Source organism: Clarias gariepinus, chromosome 18, assembly GCF_024256425.1.
Source record: "Clarias gariepinus isolate MV-2021 ecotype Netherlands chromosome 18, CGAR_prim_01v2, whole genome shotgun sequence".
NCBI classification, from domain to species: Eukaryota; Metazoa; Chordata; class Actinopteri; order Siluriformes; family Clariidae; genus Clarias; species Clarias gariepinus.
In genome coordinates this window covers 21326227-21340000 of record NC_071117.1, presented here as the reverse complement: position 1 = coordinate 21340000, position 13774 = coordinate 21326227, and positions in this window count along the sequence as shown.

Below are 13774 nucleotides of genomic sequence, written 5' to 3'. Positions count from 1 at the left end.
AGACTCCAACATCACCCTTTCCAACAGAATTGTAACATTTCTTCTTTAGCAGAAGTACTTTCTCACATCCTTTATGCTTTTGGCATTTTGCCTTTAACAATCATGACTTATTTTTACCTTTTACCTTATTAAAACCTTGTGCTAACTCAATATGACTGGGGATATATAAATATAGCAGCCAAAATTTATCAAACAGATTAAAATATTAAAATACTTCCAGTCTTTAATTTTATTAAAAGGCAGCTTAAGGGAATAATATTAACTAAATTAACCAGATGCATGGGGTAAAAAACAGCTGTGTACTGATGTTAAAGGTGTAAAAGTGTTACATGAATCTCAAGTGATACATGTTTGGCCACAACATAAAAAGTAAGGTTACAGTAGGAGTACAGTAGCTTTAAACCATAGACCACCTTGTGAACTTCAAATCTTGGCGCTGGCTCTATAATGTTCTGGGATTGTGTGGTAACCAGTGGCACAGGAAATACTGGGCATGGAGATGGATTAAAATCAGATACCATAAAAAAAAATTAAAGTTAAGAAGAAAACTTTAAGGCGTTGGGATGCCCATGTCCTGAGGCAGGACCTTAAGCAGCCCTAAAACAATGACTTTTGAGAAAACATTTAGATCACTTTTGTTGCTAAAGGATTTTCTACAGTACATGTGGCTTAATTAAAAGGTATGCTTGTTTACTTTTAGGAAATAAATCACTACATATTGATATCTGTTGTTATTTGTTGTCCCGGTTGTCTGCGGTTATTTAATTTATTTGGAGAAAATAATGATGACCACATATTTGTATTTAGGCCCTGATGAATAAAAAAACAGAATTGAGGGAGTATGTACTTTATTTTCCCAATGATTTTATTTGACATTGTTACTCTGAATGTTTGACCTTCAGCTCTCCTTTACCACTCACTTGACATAAGCTTTGTTCCTTTTTGTTGCTTGTTGCTATAAACTATAGTTTAAATACTTCCATGTGTATGTTCATCGAAAGCAGGCACTTGCAAAGTACAAGTGTATTCCTGGATGCAGCTCAAATGCGTTTATTGATGCCCACGAACCTCCAAAAACTTAAAGATAGATTGAAAAACAAAATCTCCGCTGCAGCCGTGTGGGTTTTATAGGAGACCTTACATAGGAAGACTGAAAAGAGTACTTCGGCTACATTCTGGATCAATAGCATGGGTTGGATAGCATGCAGGGGGAGATCAACAAAGCACAATCTAATGTAATCCATTCTCAAGAAGACAAGAGACTGAACACCTGATTGGCTTAAAGGTTGTGTGCAGTGTCAGATGGAGTGATTTCAGTTTTTCAGGGATATATTTATGTATCTTCGGACATAAACAGTAGCTTAGTCATACTGGGATTTAGTTTCCATTGATAAAAAAAAAAGATTCTTAGAGTCATCTTTAAAGACAATACATCATATATCTAATAATTTTCAAATGAACAGTCCAAAAAAAACTAAAAATGAAATCCTATGGATGACTATAGCAGAGACACAGACCAGTACACACATGCCTACATGCCTAACTTTTAGATGACTCGAACTATCCCACACTTTAATCTCAGTAATCAAACAGAAACATTTGGGAACATTAGTTTAAAAGCTTGTATGTAATATAAAACAAACATGGATTTCCTCAGGTTTGACCCATTTCCTCCCACCTTCCAATGACATGCAATTAAGTGGATTACTCCATGGAGTGAACGAATATGTGAATATTGTGTTTGTGTGCACGTGATGTACAGTGTAAGATGTACTGAAAGTAAACATGTATTTCATTCATTTGTATTCACTGAAAATTAATGTTTCATCACGCAAATGTTATTTAGAAAATAATAAAATAAGAGATAGATATATTATGTGCATTTGAGTCCAGGCTAAGAACATACTGTACATGGCATGTACAAGAGGAGTGTACTGTACATGTTTAGTGTTGGTAAGTGGAGGTGGAGCCTGTGTTTAAACTGCACACAAACAATGTGCCCTTGACGTGTTGTGTACTATCAAAACTTCCTGAAGCCAGACATTCTTGTACTTCATGTCAATACTTTTTATGTTTTCTCTCTTTGTTAATAGTGGTTGTGCTAATACTGAAAGGGGTGACTTGGAAATGGAAGGTTATCCGGTGCTTGATGGGTTTTGCCAATACACTTGACAATACTGTTTTTGCAGGATCCCATTCCAGTAACTCACATCTAATGCTACCTCTGCCGTACTGTTACAAATTTGGCCTTTATCTATAAAATGTTGTTCTTCTTTAAAACATTGTAAAGGCATTTCTATTTCTTCACCACAAACTACGAGTACAGGATTAAGCATGATCCATAACATATTCTAGAAGTAATGCTCAGGTATAAATATTAGATTCCTGCACAAAGAGCTATGTGATATAGAGCATGTCTTTATTCATGAAGCCATTCAGGTGACTCATAGTGGTCTAACATCATAGTTTTTGTGTCTCAGGTGTGTGTATACAGTATATAATACTGTGAAACTGATGCCATGTTTTGTGCTTGTGCCCTAACTATGAAAATAAGAGCTTAAAGTTTCATCATAGAGATCTTAAAAAAAATTTAATAATAAAAATAAATTAAGTTGCCAGTTTATTAGTGTTAGTATTATTAAACAACATCTTAACAATATCTTAACTAGTTCTCAAGCCTATACTAAGAAAAAACAACCAAAACATTAACCCAACATTAACATTAAACCTGAATTAGGATAAAGACACATCAAATGTACAAGTAATCAGGAAGAAACCACACATCATAAGCTACATAAACCTGTGACATCTAGTGCATGTTGAAAGCTGATGTGGGCTTGTTGCATGAAGCCTCCTTTTTATCCCCTGGACGTCACCTAGAAGGGTTCCCCATTGGCGTCAGGTGTGCACTCCGCAGAGGGAAAGCCTCACCGGCCTATGACATGGAAGGCTTTCATGTTGTTAGGGAAGCCACCACGTCTTAAACATGGATGGAGAGACGATTGATTTAGCCTCAAGCTAAGAACTTGGTTGGAATGTGATGTTGGACTCTGGCTGGAAAGGATGAATATGTATATCAGAATATACGGTTTGCTGATACCTGTGGGATCTGAAAGAGAAAAGTCATCATGGAGTCTTTCACCTTAGCTAAAATTTTCAAAATTGGCCTCTCTGGCACCCTACAAAGCCAACACAAAGATCTTCTCCAATTAAGCAACAAGCAGCAATAGCAGTTTAAGGTCCGGCAGAAGCAGCTCGCATTAGGAAAGAGGAGCTACAAGACAACAGACAAACCTAAGACCTTCATCCAGTTTCTCAAGAATGCAGCGACAATGTGGCGCTGGCCTGAGACACAGTAGGGCCACTGCTAACCCGCAAAGCACAGTTTGCCACCAACATCTGCTTTTTAACATGCTGGAAAATAGACATGCTGGAACACCCTTGTCTGAAAATGGCAGTGCTGCAGCATGTCAGATGTAATTCACACTGGAGCAGCAGCAGGTCAAGTTCTGTGTGCTGGTCTTATATGAGCATATACAGCCCTTCCTGCTTTAAGATGGCTGTTTGGAGGGGTTGATGGCAGATGATTGAGATGCTGAAGAAGTTCTTGACCTGACACTTGACTACTGCCTAAAATAGAACTGAAGTGGTGATTAGTCCCTGTCTTACTCATTGATACTGGGGATCAGATTGACATAAATATAAATAACAGGTTTTCATGAACACAAAAACCTAAAATTCCTAATAAAGACTTTTTGCTAAATGCTAACGCTTATAGCTCAGTCACTAATCCATTGATCTGTTCATGGTGTTTATTTTGTTTTGTGAATATGATTTTTAATAATGTCATGCCTGTGCTTACATCTCACATTTCAACTTTTCATGAAAAATTATGAATTGAGAATTTTTGGATGTAGCATGCTATGCTATGCCTGAATTATGCCATGCTATGACTAAACCACACTGGAGATATATTTTGCTAAGTCTGAGGTATGTCCCTTAATTGCACATTTACTGTATGCCATCGCCCACTGGATTCCTGCCCAGCACCTTTAAAGCTAAGGAATTTACCATGTCTAGCCCTGTACTATTCCAACCAATCACAGCTCATCTGGAGATTATGCTTGCCAATGTTACTGGACCCTAATCAAGATCAGTTGCTCTTCCATGCTGCTCATCCCTGTTATTTTGTTTTTTAAATATTATGTTAAATCAAGAAATGCCTTGGCTTATGTTTTTCATCTTGACTTTTCATGACACTATAAAATATAAGATATTAATATAAGATTTAGAACCCAAAACATTTCAGTCACTGACTGTCTAAGCCTTGAAACCTATTGTGGCGTGGGCGGGGTTTCGGGTAATAACCATCATGCTTTGCGGGAGGGACTGTTTATGTGTTCACCGTGTTGGGGAAAGGTGTTTGGTTTAGTGGCTTCAGCCAGGGTATGTGTGATAGTGTGTTCGTCTTTTAAGCCGTCTCATGTGTTTGTGTTGTGAGATTGTGTGCTTAAATAAAATACTCCCAGCCATTTGCACTGGGCAGCAATATAAGCTCGCTTGTCTCTCCACCATCCTTTCAGGCGATAAAAACACCACACTATGGACATCACCAAATGCCTAATAACTTTTTTGTTATTATTGTGGTTTTTTTTTAAAGTAAGGGGGTCATGTAACAAGGAATCAAAAGATGGTCCAGAAAGTAAGTTGGTTTTGAGAATAAAAAGGAACAGGCAACATGCTGGTGTAGGAAGAAGTGAGAGAGAGAGAGAGAGAGAAAGCAGTGTTCTCATATGCAACTACACAGATGGGATCCTTATTATGTAATCACAAACTACAAGTACACTGTGTATGTAAGACATCCAGTAGGGGCTACAGAGACTAAACACTATGGAAAACTAGTCTCTCCCATTAAAAAATCCTACTGGGGTGTAAATCACCCGAGATATACGGGCCTGATACACACGCCCCTAGTGGGCAAGTCCTCTGAACGCAACCCTCCTGTGGCTGAGACCGTGGTTAGAGTCTTATAAAGACCTAAAGTGATCGAATTGCCTGCAGTCATGACTGGGCTTATTGGAAGGGACTCAGATGTGGCAGCAGCACATCTCATAGGAAACAAAAGAGGAGAAGCAGAGCCTGCTGTGATTGAGATTCAAATGGGTAAAACATCATCAGAGCCCCCATGCAGGTAAAACAAGCAGAGGAAACAAGGGACAGTTATGTACTGTAGCTGACGTTGGAGAAAATAAAGATAAAGATTAAACTGGTTTTAAAAGTCCCCATAAATAAAAGAAGTCATCTAAAATAAGGGCAACAAGCAGATGAAACAACAAGCAGATGAAAAGAAAGAATCTGAGAGCAGAAGAGAGTAATGTTGTTCCATAGATTCTAACTGGTCACATTAACTGTACACAGATTTATGCAGAGATTCAATTTCAATTCAATTGTATTTGTACTGTATACAGTATCGCTTTTAACAATTGACATTGTCGCAAAGCAGCTTTACACAAAGATCAGTAAGTTCTTAGAAGACATTACAGTTAAATGGTCAGTAAAGCAAACAAGTTTCTTTTCCAGACACAGTGCAGTTTATAAGCAATGTTAAAAATAACATATAAACATACTGTATGAATTTAAACTGCATAAAATTGTATCTCATTTAGTATCGAACAATGAATGCACACTAAATAAACAAAATTCTGTAGATTACAGGACAGCAGCATGGTGGTTTAGTGGTTAGCACTGTCGCCTTGCACCTTCAGGGACTGGGTTAGATTTCCTGGCCAGGTTCGATTCCCTGTCTATGTATGCATGTTGGTTTCCTCCAGGTACGTCCCAAAAGACCTGCAGATTTGGCTAATTGGTGTTCCCAAATTGTGTGTGTATGTATGTGTGCTCTGCGATACAGTAGATTGGCACCCTGTCCAGGATAAACCCCGTCTCATGCCCCTGGGATAGGCCCCCTGCAACCCTGAATACAGAGAAAAGCGGTATAGACGATGAGTGAGTGAATGAGATTACAGGACTGGAGGAGGACTATATGAACTGGTAGAGCAGAAGCAAGCTGATGTTACAAGAAACATACAGGACACAGGAAACTCCTTGGACTGGGCGAGTGAGTAGAAGGGGCTTGAGGGTTTAAATCACTTTTCTAAGCAGTGGTATTGCTCTCCTGTTATATTTTTTTTTATTCAACAGTTTTATGATGCTGAAGAAGTTTTTAAGGTAAAACTGAACTTACAGTACAGAAGATGCTGATTTTTTCTCAAGCTGTTTCATGAAAATGACTGTGAGTTAATAAAGGCACCATGAAGTTCATGATATCTGGAGAAATTTCCATAAAACCTAGAGTCAGTACAAATGCTCTCAGTAGCAAGATTTATTTTTAAAAAAGTTTTATCTTTATCTATAGTTTTATTTGTTTTATCTGTCCTGTGGGGTTATACATTTTTAATGAGATGCCTGCATTTTAATGCAATGCTTTTAGATGATAATTTAACAGAGAGTTTTTGCTTTATTTTATTTTTATTTATACTTTCATTTAGATTTTTATTAATATTCATTTTTTACCTCTTTGCAGCAGTGGCATGAGTTAGCAGAATCCACAGAAAACTGAGGCCACATCGAGACTTTACAAGCTAGCTGATGCTCCTTCCAAGTCATTCTTTGGTCTTATCTTGACAGGAGCTGACCCTTAATGAGCTACGTAGACACTGCAGTTAGCAGCATGGAGAATGTTTCGTCACCTGGTATTGATGGGCTCTCAGTCAGGTTTTACAAGGCTTTCTGGTTGGTGTTAAAGCAGGACTTGGTGTTGAGTAACCATAGAGAAGTTCTGTCCCTATTGCCAAAGAAAGGAGACATTAATGACTGGAGGATCTGGTTAAAATCCTCTCAAGAGCATTAGGAACAAGACTGGGGAAAGAAATGAAGCAAGTCACTTTTACCAGATGTACTGTGCATCTGGCAGGTCAATCTTTGACAATGTACACTGAATTATTATTATTTTTTTTTCATCTCCAGGTTTTTTTTGTCTAAAGACTAATTCAGTCCTGTTAAATTGGACCAACAGAAAAGAGACCCAATTCTTTTTCCATTGTCATTTTATTTGATAGATAAGTCAGTTGTCTTTCTTGTCCACCATAGCTCAGATTTGGTCTCAGTCCTCTTTCTGTTCACATTATTCTGGAGCTTTCGGGTATTTTTTCTGATTTGAATTATTGACCAGGAGCCGTGCTTAACATCGCTGCCAATGTCACTGCCATACTAGCCCTAGCAAGACCTTCTGGTAAACAAATGAGTAAAGCTGTTTTATTTTTATTGTTTGGGTAAAAGGCACAATAACGTTACAGTTCCAAGCTGTAACACCCTTTACTGTGTATTAGCATACGGTATGCAGATGATGATGTGGTCATCGTGAATGGACAGAGAGATACTCATAAAGGGTTTTTACATGAAAAAATGAAGAGGAGCAAAAGTGAAGCCATTGTATTTATGGACAATCTAGCATGGACAACTAGAAGTTTTAAACATCTCAGAGTGTACCTGAGGGACAGTAGCTATGTAGGGCCAGGGGTAGCTCCGTGGTTAAGGCATTGGATTACAGTTCGGAAGATCCCAGGTTCAAATCCCACAACCACCAAGTTGCCACTGTTGGGCCCTTGAGCAACGCCCTTAACCCTCAACTGCTCAGATGTATAATGAGATAAAAATGTAAGTCGCTCTGGATAAGAGCGTCTGCCAAATGCCTAAATGTAAAAAACTGGAAAGACACAGTTAAGAGAAAAAACAATGTTTAAATAAATGGAAATAGCTTTTTCCAAAAATGTAGCAGCATCAATGCTATGGCACAAACTAGCCTCTACAGTGCATCTATGCACAGTATGGGGTCTCTAGTGGACACTAAATAAACAAACCCCAGTGGATTACCAGTTTTTTTTTTTTTTTTTACCTTTTGAAGTTTTTAATATTTCACAGTGCAGAGGGAGAAATGTTTGTCACTCAGGAAGCCCCTCATCCTCTGAGCTTGGCTGGACACACTGTAACAAGCAAGACTATCCCAGCCTTAAGCAGAACTCTGAGGTCTTTAAGTAGTGGATGCAGCTCAGGGATACTGCATTCGAATGGTCAACTTTGAGGAAGATGAGCCCAATCCTGACTTAATCATCACACCAAATTTGTCACAAAACTCCCCTGGGAAAAATAGAGACTGGGAAAAAAATATTATACACCTCAACAAAGCCTCTGGTAGGGCCCTTAACCAATCATGTGTAAATGTTCCTAATAAAAATGCTGATATAAGAGGGTAGACACACCCAGGCACAGTGTCCTTGAGATGAATAGTGATGTAAAACCCGAGTGGAGAACACGCTAAAAACCACAAAGCAGGTGACATGCAGGGGAGAATATTACACACTATTGTCTCAATGAATGCTTTTATATGCACTTTAAATCCAGGGCTGATATATGAGTACCCTTTTTGTTTGCAAAGGCAGGCAGCATTTCATGCATTTATATCATGCTGCTTTTCAGTTACGTACACTGTTCAGAACCTTTTCTTCAGTGGTATTTTTACAAACTGTTTCTTTTTAAATTTTTGTTTTTAAAATTTATCAGCTGATAAATTTTATCCTAGGGCAACAGAAAAATAAAAAGACACAAAAAACACAACAAAGCAAAGCCCTACTATAGAACAATTCAAGCTAAGGGTGTGCTGGGGGAGGTGGTGTGTTCAGGTTTTGTATGAGAGTTTGAATAAAAAGTTTCTGGAAACTTTTAAGGGTGATTATAAAACATATTATTATAATCAGTAATATTTTTTTTTCAATTGATTGTTTTACTGATTAATTAGTTAATTATTTCCTTGCTTACTTACCCTAAGTGGGTAGAATGCTGATTTGGTGAACACATAAATAATTAAAATAAAGGACTACTAAAAGTAAAGTCTCAACAGGAGTTTTCCTTGTCACTGTTGCCTTCCGCTCGGTCATTAGGGACAAACTGATAAAGCTATAAATGTGTATTTTTTTTAAATACTTTTTCTTATTTTTTTGTGCTGCTAAAAACAATGTGAGCTTTAACAATTGTATTCATTTTGAGAGCAGGGTTGGCCTGTTAGGGAAAGATGGTGTCTTAGAACATGCCCAAGTCATCAGTAAAAAATCCAGAGCCCATGCCAAGTTGAAGACAAACAGGCTAAACTGACTGCTAGCTGTACAGAGTCGTCACTTACATTCCACCATATTGAGACTGTTTCAGTTCCCATGAAACACTTTTTTAGTTTCAGTATTCTACATTGTCATACCATCGCATTGCGGTTAAGTATTTTCATAAAACAGTTTTACTGAATGCACAGGCAACACTGATTAAGCTAGGACTGTTAAATATTAAATCAATTATATTTAAAATTCCAAGTGGTAATAAACCTATTACGGATCAGGAGTTTAATGTACTGCGCAGGAAAAAGGATTAAACCAAATGAGTGTTTTGCAATAAAATGAAACCAGATACAGTTACCTCATCTAACTGGCAAGGGAAGAGGGCCTAGTGATTAAGATGTTTTAATCTGGTGAAAAACAAGAAGCAGGCATTGGCTTCACGGTGGACAAGCAGGCTTCGGAAAGTGTAATTGCCTTACAACCGATATCAGATTGTCTGTCAGTTCACAACATTGACAGCATCATCAAGATGCATATATTCAGATGAAGTCAAGTATGAATATGACAAGTATCACAACTTCCTCCAACACACACACAAGTTGACGCAAGGAAGGAACATTCGAGCATGAGTGCAGGACTCTCTAAACTCTTAAAAGCCTAAGTGGAAAAAGCAAGTCAACAAATGATAACATCAAGAATGGAGGTGTGAAGTTTGTGAGATCATCTGATGAATGCCTAAAGCAATGGAAATACTTTTTTTCAGGAACTGTGCATGCGTGTCATATGACTACATGTGGTTATTGTTACCGCTGATTGGTCAAACGGAGTTATGTAAATATTGTTGCTACAGTACGTCTGATTACTGAAACAATCATGTGGTAGAGATCTGGCTACATGTGAAGAATAAATGGTTAGAAAAGTAACGAGTCGCGTGTAGCCAGTTGTAAAATGTACATTAAAAAATATGGTGTAGTAAATCTACTTATAGAAGTACATTTTTTTCAAAAGTAACTCTTAACTATCCACCTCTGCCTGGTTTTGAGAAACACATGAACTTGTTGCCCTCTTCAGTTGGGTAGACAAACCAAAAGACCCGTTCACAGATCAAGGTACACTCTTCTTCTCCAGTTAATCAGAAGATAGTGTGAGACCCGATTAGTTCATCAGAAACATGTTCATCTTTGAATCACAATGAGCTAGGATGGCAAATCGTTGCTTTCAGGTACTGTCACTCCTGTGTATATCAGCGCATTTGCTAATCATGGTTGTCTGTAAGCTCATGCATGCATCCATGTCGAAATTAAGACTGGTACTTTGGCTGTAAATCTGTACTTCTTTGCCTCCCTTTATCTATTTGGCAGATTTCATGTGATTGTTATCAAGTAAATGTGAATTGGCGTGAAAATAAAGAAAACAAAGACAATTTAGTGCACACAGCTACATATACAGCTGGGGAAATGTAACTATAGTATCAGGAATCACCAGAGGAGTCAAAATATCATGATCATGTGGTGTCTGCTGCAGAACAACAAAATATCCTTCTATAATGCTTCTTAGGTACCCCAAGCCTACAGTGACTAAACAATTATGCTAAAGTTTGCAGTTATGGATGACTTGTAACCAGCTTCTGATTTCTTTCCTCTGTAATAATGTAGTATACACAGCATGCAATACATCTGACCATTGTTAAATCCAAAGGCAACACAGTCATCAATGGACAATGCTATGTTACACCAAACCTTATAGAAGCAAAAAAAATTGGACCATCCAAAAGCTGCTACAGTCCTGAGGGGCTATGACTGATTCTGGTTATAGTAAACTATATTGCCACATTATTCTTATTCCATAGGGTTTAATATGATGTTGGCCCACCAACTATATAACAGCTATAACAGCTTTAACTCTTCTGAGGAGGCTTTCTCCAAGGTTTAGGAGCGTGTTTATGGGAATTTTTGAACATTCTTCCAGAAGGGCATTTGTGAGGTCAGACACTGATGTTGGATGAGAAGGCCTGGTTCACAGTCTCCGTTCTAATTTATCCCAAAGTTGTTCTTTCAGGTTGAGGTCCGGATTCTGATCTGCTCTTCCACACCAAATTTGCTTATCCATGTCTTTATGGACCTTGATTTGTGCACTGATGTGCAGTCATGTTGGAACTGGTGTGGGTTTGTTTTAGAACAATTTCATGCTCTCAACTCTGTATGAATAGTTTGAGATTACCCCTTCCTGTTCCAACATGACTGCACACCAGTGTACAAAACAAGGTTCATAAGGACATGGATGAGCGAGTTTGGTGTGGAAGAGCAGATAGTGGTAGACCGAAACAAAACCCTCCTTTTAGCTCTAGGTTCTTTGGGGTTGATAAGGCATAACAATAAAAAATTGGTGAAAAAAGTATGGTGAGGGTTTGGCCATGAAAACAGCTATTACTCAAGTACGTAGGGTTTGATGACACCTTTGCAAACTTTGGGGATTTGAGCACTGAGGCATGTGCTCTGGCTAATATAATAAATTGACAAATATTTGTGGATATCGGGCCATAATAACTCATACCTTGGCCTTACCCAAAGTGTTACCACAAAGTTAAAAGCACACAGTTGTACAATTTAATCCCTCCTTAATACATTAATTGTATGTTATTGCATTAGAATCTACCTTCATATTCATCACATGGGCGTGATGGGCTGGTGTCTACGAACTTTTGGCCATATAGTGTATCTTCACTCGACTACTAGGGATGGTTGAATGTTATGTGGAGATGCATAAGCTTTGGCTGACATTTTCTGGCTTAAATTAGAGGAGAAAATTTGTACAAAAATGTTGTTTATGGACATAAATCAAGCAAGGCTATTTAAATAAGCTCAGCTTTTATTTGCTTTGCTTTGTTACACCTCTGCACTGTCTGGTGTCTGCTGGACTCATGTGTGGAAAAGAGTCCAGAAAGAGACCTCCCTCTTGTATTAGTGTGTCCAAAAGGTCTTCCTAATTGGGTTATGTGTGAAGTGGGTTTCTTTCTAGCAATTATTTCAGCTTGGCGGCAGGCATACTCTGGAGATCTTCTTGCCGGCATGCCATAACTCTGGAGTGACGCTAGTCTGTAGATGTAAATGAGCTGGATGCTCAGCCCCTACTAACATTCATTCTATAAGAGCTATCTTCTCTTTATTTATACAACTCCAGGACATCTTTGTTACAGGACCTGGATTATTTATACAACTCCAGGACATCTTTGTTACAGGACCTGGATGTGGCCATAAAAGCCAGGTCATTAATGCCACCCCTGGGTTTAAATGCTAGTTACTTAAATTGCTGTTATTATATTACTTTAAAACTGGATAACTGCCATATTTCTTAGTCATTCAGAACCTGTGTGCAAGAAAAATGAAAGATTTGAAGGTTGTATCATGTCGCCACTTTAACCTTTAGGTCAGGCTTAGCACATGTACTCTCCACAGCCTTTGGGGTAAAGCCATAACATTCATATAATTTTAATGTAAAACCCTTTAATTACATATTCGTCATAATTCTTAGACTTTTTTCCTAATTTCTCCGATATACAGGATGTAAACTGCCTACCTTGCCAAACCATTGTCAGAAATGTAAGGAGACAAGGCTGCAGGTACAGAGTTTTCTCTATTGAACATCACAACCAAAAAACATAACCTGGAATAGAAATCAATCTATGAACTAAAATAACAAATGAGACAACCTGTTTAGTGCAAATAATATCAGATGATAGAGAACATTACAGCACAGTTAGACCTTATACGCATTGTCCAATCAAACACTTAACACAGAAACAAATAATTATTATTGTACATAATTATAATCTGTTGGTGCAAGAGACTTGTAGTGGCTGATTGGAGCAGTAGTGCAGGACCACCATGTTGCTTACCTGACAGCAATTTGTCACGTTCTTTCCTTCTCACCTCAATTTTAGGACAGTTCCTTAAAAACAGATGTATAGTTAGAATAAGTTAGAAGTAGAACTTTTTAAAAGAAAGACCCTAATTTATCCAAAGACCCCTCTTACCAAACCCCCTTGAGAAGCAGGATTTTTAAACTTCACAAGCTGACAGATGTTGTTGAGGCTTAAAAGGTCAATGTTTCCTAGAATTTCCTGTTGTTTTAGCCAGCAGGCTGAGCATGTTCTCTCAGTGGTGAACGGGAGCCTGTGGTGTGCATCAACATGAAGAGCAGACATGGCATTCCAAATGCACCTCACTACTCTAGTCATGTTTGTTCAGATGGAGCAATGTGCTTTTCCTTCTGTACTCTCTGACTCTTCTTCTTCTAAAAGCAGCTGCAGTCATATCAGCTCAAAACACACTACATCAGATACTAATAAACATATATTTTTGTTCTGCTGTCATTCCATTTATTCAATTACTTCCAGATGACAGAAATTGTCACTATTAGTTTCCCATTTACATGTACACAGGTTTATTTGTAATTCCAAATAAATTACTGGGAACTAAGGACCTTTGATTTGAACTTCAAAGGACTTTGTACTGCATGAAAAAAAACAAAACTCTTTTAGTAAAACTTTTGCCCATATTTTAAAAGTTAATGTATAAAAGAAAATGTACAACATAAAGTGTAGCAAAAACTAC